General features: G+C 54.0%; 3 non-coding genes across 3 annotated transcripts; 1 reads left to right on the top strand and 2 right to left on the bottom strand.

Moving 5' to 3' along the window:
• Positions 1–1,961: 1,961 nt before the first annotated feature.
• Positions 1,962–2,034, bottom strand: TRNAK-UUU. The gene has a single exon. It is a non-coding gene; the product is annotated as a tRNA-Lys (tRNA).
• Positions 2,035–3,615: 1,581 nt separating this feature from the next.
• Positions 3,616–3,688, bottom strand: TRNAK-UUU. Its single transcript has one exon. It is a non-coding gene; the product is annotated as a tRNA-Lys (tRNA).
• Positions 3,689–6,943: 3,255 nt separating this feature from the next.
• Positions 6,944–7,016, top strand: TRNAK-UUU. Its single transcript has one exon. It is a non-coding gene; the product is annotated as a tRNA-Lys (tRNA).
• The last annotated feature ends 985 nt before the right edge of the window (positions 7,017–8,001 follow it).

The raw sequence follows: 8,001 nt of genomic DNA on the forward strand, positions 1-8,001 counted from the left end.
CAGCCTCACACGCAGCCCCGTGCCTAGGGCCCTTCTCCTGCGGCGCCAGCTGCGGCTGCACAATTCCTGCCCTGGGGGAGCTCTTGTCCCCAAAGAGCCTGAGGCCAGAGCAGCAAAATCGCCTGTGGGGCTGCAGAGGGGCTGTGGGGCCTGGCTTCTCTCGCGCTCGGTTTCCAGGGCTTGGCCTAAGGCTAGAGGCAATGCAAAATATTTGGTCTTCTTTGTGCCTCAGCTTGAACCAGATACTGAAATGCTGCCGGATATCGACCCGGACTTCTACCGGTTCCCAGCTCAGGATGCCCGTCCAAAGAGAAGCTGCCTGGAAGAACTCTTGGCCAGCAGGAAACGTCTCCCCTGCGAGAGGAATGAGCAGAGGAGATAAAGGGACGASCCTGCAGTTCTGGAACAGCAACAATAAAAAGGGCAGAGGCCACAGTGTCAAGGCTGAGTGTGTGCTGAGTACTGCAGCTGCAGGGAAGGCCAGGCACACACAAGGTGCGGGGCCCTCAGGGCTGACCAGCCTCCAAACCCCAGAGCCATGGGGCTGCATGCAGCACGCTCTGCCTTCCTGCAGCAGGGCACTGACCAGGTTGGASCCCAASGCCAGAGGCCTCTCTGGCTCCTCAAGCGAGTGCCTTCAGCCCAGCCKCAGCTGAAGAGGCTGTGGGCACAACTGGCACTATGCACACACGTGATGGGCAGGTCTCGGGCACAGGGAGAGAGACAAGTTGTCATTGCTGCGGCTGCTGCTGCCGCCCTTCCCCACAAACAAGGCCCAGGGCCATGGGACAGGCATTGATCATGTTTGGTGGGCCCTGAGAAAGAAATGGAGAGCAGGAACATCCAAGTCCAGAGTAGCTGCAGATGTTTGCTGGTTGGCTCTCCCTTTTCAAACTAGGGAGSCTTGTCCTTCCCTCACAGTGTTGAGATTGGGGTGCTTTGCGCTGAGGATTGCTATCTGGACAGTCCAGGACTCATAGTCCAGGTGCCCTGTTTACCCTCAGGAGCCCTCTCTTTACCCTTAGTGATGCCCAAGGCTTCAAGTTTCTCTTTTGGGGCAACCCACAGCTTCCATTTGGCTTCTAGGGTGCCCCACTTTGTTTCTAGGTGTTTCCCACAGGCCTTGATTTCACTCCTGGTCGTCCTCCTTCCACACAGCACCTTCCTTTTGTCCTGAGCTCTGGCACCAGGGAGTCCCTCTGTGTCCTTGGGGTCATCCTTGTTGGCGCCCTGCTTGCCTTCCCTTCTCCCCATGCTTTGTGTCTTCCTGCTTTGCACCCCAGAGATCTTCCTTTGGTCTCCTGCAAGACGGGGAGTCCTGGGGAGGAGGTGAGATGTGCCAGCAGGGAGGATCAGGGCCAGTCCCCAAAGAGGCCCTGCAGAGGGGCAGTGGGAGGCGCAGCCTTCCCKTCTCGGCCTTGTGCAGCCGTGTTGTGCACAGCAGCAGGCCAGGAGGCCCGTGTGTTCCACACCCAGGGTCCTTGGGCCCTGCTGCGGCAGCCTGGCGTGTGTCTGTGGCAGACAGCGACTGCTCCCATGCAGAAGAACCCAGTGGGGGGACAGTGGGGTGTCCAGTGTGTGTGGGGGGGAATCTGTCCCTTCCTCCAGGTCCTGGATGAGGAAGCAGAACAGCATGGGAGCCAGTGTGGATCCCCTGGAGACACACTGTGCACAGAGGTGCTCCCAGGAGCTGCCAGACATCCTCCGGGCGCTCCSYGCCTTCTGGGAGCAGCAGCTCAGTGCTCTCTGTGGGAGAGCCCAGGGAGGGAGCAGCCAAAGAAGAAAGAAAGGCAGCTCTGCATCTCAGCTGCTTCTGCTGGGCTCGTCCTTGAGGAAGGAGGAGAGAAGAGCCCAGCTTGGCTCTTCTGTGCCAGGCACCAGGCAGCTATAAGGGAAGCAAACAAGAGGTGATGCCTTCAGGGCGGACAGTGCCCCTCACAAATCAAGAGGAGAAGCAGGGACGCCTGAACAGGGGCTTGAACCCTGGACCCTCAGATTAAAAGTCTGATGCTCTCCCAACTGAGCTATCCAGGCTCCTAGAGAAACTCCCTGGGGGCTCTTTCCGGAGCTCATGAGCTCACAAGGGGCTCTGGAAGCAGCTCTATGGAGAGACAGAAGGACAACGCGAGAGCAAGGCTTAATATCTTCAGGAAATGACTGGGATAACATAGATTTCATCACGTATTTATATAGGAAAAGATATGAAGAAATCAATCATACACTAATAAAGAGAAAATATCTCTGAATAGAAAATCACAGAATCTTGATGGTTGGAAGGGACCTCTAGAGATCATCTAGTCCAACCTTCCTGCTCAGGCAGGGACACCTAGAGCATGTGGCACAGGGTGGCGTCCAGGCAGCTTTTGAAGACCTGCCTGAGGACACTAACAAAGAGAAAATATCACAATCAACTCCATATATATAGAACAAGGTAACTCCTTAGTTTGTGCTTGCTTTGCAAACCATCCACCTACACTGGTTCTGAATTATATTAAGATCTTCCTGTTGGTACAAACTCTGGGAACTCATGAACTTGGGACACCCAGCAGGCTTCTATCACGGGGTACCAAGGAGGCTTGGGAGCAGCACTGACAGGCCGGATTGATGATGTGTGAGGGAAATTCAGGAATTTCCTCCTCTGGAAGGAACCCTTCTTAGGCTGGGTGGAGGAAATTCTCTCTCCTCTGGAAGGAGCCTTACTTAGACAGAGCGTGGCACAATCTGGGAAGGGCAGGATTGAAATCAGCACATGGCTGGGATTTCCTTGGGAGTGAGATGCACATGTGAGTGGATCAGGACCGTCTGTGAAGGCAAAGCCCCATGCCTGGTATCCTCCAGCTCTCCTCCACGTTTCCTTGGGTCAGCATCTTGCAAACGCACAGTACAGGCAGCGTTTGCCCTTCTCCAYGCCTTTTGCTTCTTGTTCAGAGAAAGGCCTCGAGGGAAACTGTGTCCCTTCCCTGGCCTCATGTTCATGGAGCTACAAGGACAAACGTAGTACAGCAGGAAGGCAGTTTGGGGAAGTTGGTACCAAGGCAACATCCTGGCTGGCTCTGGTTCTGYCTCTTGCTGAATGGGCATCCTTCCTCTCCAATTTGTATGGCTTGTGGTGCACAGGAGTCCTGTGTTCTTGAGGAGGACTCTCCCCTTGCCTGAACATGGGGAGAGAAGTCACCTGATTTGCTAAGCTCTGGTCCTGTAAGATCATTTTTTGCTGTTCCTTTCTTATCAGACCTTCCCATGGGTAAATCAAATCTCATCCATTCCTGAAGGAAAATGTCATCTTAGGAACTGGTGAGGCACTGCTCCTCGTTCGCAATACTGCAAGCCACTACCCTTGCTTTAAGAGCTGCAGTCCTCTGTCAATACTCTGCCTGGGAAACCTGACCTGCTGTTGTCTACCCAGCAAGAAGCAGACTGCCTAGACGGTAGTCTCAGCAGAGACTCTGCATCCAAGCTGGTTTCCTCCTTGAGGAAGCAGAAGGAGTGCTGTCTCTTTTATGGGACAGGAGTTGCAGGCAAAGATAATATTATTTTTTCCTCTGTTGTAAGATAACTCTTWTTCCCTTTTGGGCAAAGGATAAAGTAGTGAATAAAGATGATTATTAAAGATTTTGCCTGAACAGGGACTTGAACCCTGGACCCTCAGATTAAAAGTCTGATGCTCTTCCAACTGAGCTATCCAGGCTTCCTGATTAGMTTTTTTTGGGCCAGTCCTAATTAGCCGACTGGGGCCTTTACAGCTCTGCAGGGAAGGAGAGGGAATTAATCAGCAATTAATACCTTGAAGGACTGTCTGGGCTAACGTTTCCCATTCACATCTTTGTTCAGAAGAATGTATTTCTGCTGTGCTGGATGTCACACCAGCAGCCTTTGGAGGACTTCAGTCCCACCCAGCAGCACAAGATGCAAGTGGGAATGCTGGGGCTCTTTCAAGGTTCAATCCTGGGCTGTGAATAAACCTCTAATCCTTATGGCAGCACCACAGGGTCTCTTGCCACTTTGCCGTGCTCGTGGGCACACGAGCCCACGAGAATGATGGGCTATATGTTAACCCAGTCAGTCCTGCAAGATGTTTATTGTTGATCTTTTTCAACCTCTCTGTCCGTAGGGCTGCTTAGAGGTCACCTTGTCTGCTATTAGGGCTGGCTCTGGAGCAAGGCTTTTCAAATAGGGTTTAGGGGCTATGATAGCTCAACTGGAAAAGTATCAAACTTTTAATCTGAGGATCCAGGGTTCAAGTCCCTGTTCAGGCAAAATCATCCTCTTTGTTCAGGCGAGAGTTGTCTTCTACTCCTTTTTTTTCCCCTTTTGCACAAAAGTGGCATTACCAAAACTGAAAGAATCTCTTTGCTTCCAACACCTGCCTCATGCTAGAGAGGGAAGTTCTCTATCCAATCTCAAGGAACGCCGCAGAAGCGGCTCAGACACAGAGCTCCTAGGCTGCGCTCTGYCTCCTTGGCAGCCTCTGCTAGCTGCAGAGACTTCAGCTGCTCAACTCGCCTGAGTGCAATCTCAGAGAACTCTTTTGTACAGCTCCCTGTGCTCCTAGTCTTTGATGCCCTTCTGGGATGTAGCTATTGTGACAGGGCAGCCACTTGCACAAATCGAGTCCTCTGGGGTGCCCAGAAAAGGAGCTGTGAACCCTGGAGCACCATAAATTGCGAATTGAGGGCTCTTGGGGGCAAACAGATTGCTGTGGAGCTGACTGAAACGGCACTTGAAACCTTCAAAAAAGGACCAGAAGGCCAGGGGTCACAGCAGAGGGGGCTTTTAGAGGCAGTTTGGGGCATTATATCCAAATACACTCTGCCTCCCTGAAAACTTCCAGAACCACATAGACAACCTCAGTCTGTCCTGCAAGGTATTAATTACTGATTTGGGGTCTTCCTTCTCTGTCTGCCTCTCTGTAGAGCTGCTGAGAATGCCCAGGAGGTGGCCTCTGGATTTAGGCTCTGTGAGGCTTCTCAGAGAGCTTGCATGGCTCACTTCAGAACACATCAGACTTTTAATTGGGGTGGGTCAAGGGTTCAAGACYCTATTCAAGCAATTGGCTTCCTCTTTACTCACTGCAGAGCTACCTTTCCTCCTCTCCTASGCAGCCTGCTGCCCACTGCCTAGGCTCAACTCTTCCATGCCCAAGTGCACAGTTCCCAACATCCYTAGTCTTTGAGACCCTTCAGGGATGCAGCTTCTGCAACAAAGCAGTTGCTCTCTTGCAAAGCAGTGCCCCACCAGTTTCATTGACATTTTCCCTCAGGAGAGGATTGCATTTGATTTACTCATGCAAAGGTCTGCAGAAGATGAGGAGGGAGCAGCAGCAACCAATCTTGCAGGACCAGAAGCCATGCAAAAATATGTCACAGACTACAGATAGCACCAGCACCTCAAAGACATGGGGACCTGCTCCCTCCCTCACCAGCACCCACCAAGCCCCTCTCCTGCTCTGAGCCAGGCCTCTCCAAGCCTCAATCAAATGCTGGTGCTCCAAAGTCTCCATCATGTGATATTTGAGGGGCACTGATGGTAAGGGATAGCTTGSGGAGGAGCACGGATCGAGAGTTCTGCATCGGGGGCAAAGGACAGCTGGCGTAACAATCCCATTTCTTCAGTGATCCATAGAGATCAAGGATTGTCACTGCAGCTGCCCCTTGCCCCCTATGCACAACTCTCGATCCGTGCTCCTCCCCAAGCCATCACTCTGATGCACACCTGCTGCCCACCTTCGTCTAACACCTTGAGTCTTCTAACACCTTGCAGCAAGCAGTCCCTACCATTCGTATGGCCAACAGAGACTCTCCCATTCTCCCTGGGGAGAAAATATCTGCTCTAGGGGAGCTGAATTTCCCTCATACATCATCATTTCAACCTATGAGTGCTGCCCCCAAGTGCCCTTGACCTCSTTGGTACCAAATGGAAGCAGCGTGCTGGGTGTCCCGAGTTCATGGGCACACAGAGTTATTTTCTGTTCATTTTCTATTCTTATAGAATATTCTTATATTCTTATATTATTTTCTGTTATTTTGGCGCACGCACCCGAGCAGGGCGAGAGAGGCACCCCCAGCTCCAGGCGGCGGAGGCGCAGCGGCGGCGGGGTCGGCAGGGTAAGGCGGCCCGAGCCCTGGCCTACAAGAGCTGCCCCCAGGGAGCACAAGCCACCAGGAGCGCTGCGAACAGGACGCGGCGTGGCTGTTAGCACGTGTCAGCAGGGCGTGGTTCGGCCGTTGGCATGGCCGTTGGCGTGTCAGCAGGGCGTGGCACGGCTGTTAGCGCGGCCGTTGGCGCGGGCAGGCAGGGCGAGTGGGCAGCGAGCAGCTCCCCAGCGCACGCACCCACRATGGCAATCACCCGCTGGAGGGTTAGCACCCGCTAGGAAGGAGACAGGCACCCAGACTGAGCGGCTGCTCAAGCTGTCGGGCTGCAAGGAGTGCCACGGCCTGACGCTCCCCATGGGCGGCCTGGGGGAGGGCACGTGTGTGAGGCGTGAGCATGGGGAGGACCTGCTCCGCGTGGTAGCCAAGCTAAAAGAGGAGGTGGAAAAGTTAAGGAGAATCTCTAGGTCAGAGAGGGCTGCCCAGGGAAGCTGTGCAGTCTCCTTCTCTGGAGGTCTTCAAAAGCCGCCTGCATGCCGCCCTGTGCCACATGCTCTAGGTGTCCCTGCTTGAGCAGGAAGGTTGGACTAGATGATCTCTAGAGGTCCCTTCCAACCATCAAGATTCTGTGATTTTCTATTCAGAGATATTTTCTCTTTGCTAGTGTAGGACTGATTTCTTCATATCTTTTCCTATATAAATAYGTGATGAAATCTATGTTCTCCCAGTCATTTCCTGAAGATATTAAGCCTTGCTCTCGCGTTGTCCTTCTGTCTCTCCATAGAGCTGCTTCCAGAGCCCCTTGTGAGCTCATGAGCTCCGGAAAGAGCCCCCAGGGAGTTTCTCTAGGAGCCTGGATAGCTCAGTTGGGAGAGCATCAGACTTTTAATCTGAGGGTCCAGGGTTCAAGCCCCTGTTCAGGCGTCCTTGCTTCTCCTCTTGATTTGTGAGGGGCACTGTCCGCCCTGAAGGCATCACCTCTTCTTTGCTTCCCTTATAGCTGCCTGGTGCCTGGCACAGAAGAGCCAAGCTGGGCTCTTCTCTCCTCCTTCCTCAAGGACGAGCCCAGCAGAAGCAGCTGAGATGCAGAGCTGCCTTTCTTTCTTCTTTGGCTGCTCCCTCCCTGGGCTCTCCCACAGAGAGCACYGAGCTGCTGCTCCCAGAAGGCRGGGAGCGCCCGGAGGATGTCTGGCAGCTCCTGGGAGCACCTCTGTGCACAGTGTGTCTCCAGGGGATCCACACTGGCTCCCATGCTGTTCTGCTTCCTCATSCAGGACCTGGAGGAAGGGACAGATTCCCCCACACACACTGGACACCCCACTGTCCCCCCACTGGGTTCTTCTGCATGGGAGCAGTCGCTGTCTGCCACAGACACACGCCAGGCTGCCGCAGCAGGGCCCAAGGACCCTGGGTGTGGAACACACAGGCCTCCTGGCCTGCTGCTGTGCACAACACGGCTGCACAAGGCCGAGACGGGAAGGCTGCGCCTCCCACTGCCCCTCTGCAGGGCCTCTTTGGGGACTGGCCCTGATCCTCCCTGCTGGCACATCTCATGCCCTCCCCAGGACTCCCCGTCTTGCAGGAGACCAAAGGAAGATCTCTGGGGTGCAAGCAAAGCAGGAAGACACAAAGCATGGGGAGAAGGGAAGGCAAGCAGCGCGCCAACAAGGATGACCCCAAGGACACAGAGGGACTCCCTGGTGCCAGAGCTCAGGACAAAAGGAGGGTGCTGTGTGGAAGGAGGACGACCAGGAGTGAAATCAAGGGCTGTGGGAAACACCTGGAAACAAAGGGGAGCACCCTAGAAGCCAAATGGAAGCTGTGGGTTGCCCCAAAAGAGAAACTTGAAGCCTTGGGCATCACTAAGGGTAAAGAGAGGGCTCCTGAGGGTAAACAGGGCACCTGGACT

The sequence above is a fragment of the Nothoprocta perdicaria genome, unplaced genomic scaffold (assembly GCF_003342845.1).
Source record: "Nothoprocta perdicaria isolate Ctin4 unplaced genomic scaffold, notPer1 scaffold_431, whole genome shotgun sequence".
In the NCBI taxonomy this organism is placed as follows: Eukaryota; Metazoa; Chordata; class Aves; order Tinamiformes; family Tinamidae; genus Nothoprocta; species Nothoprocta perdicaria.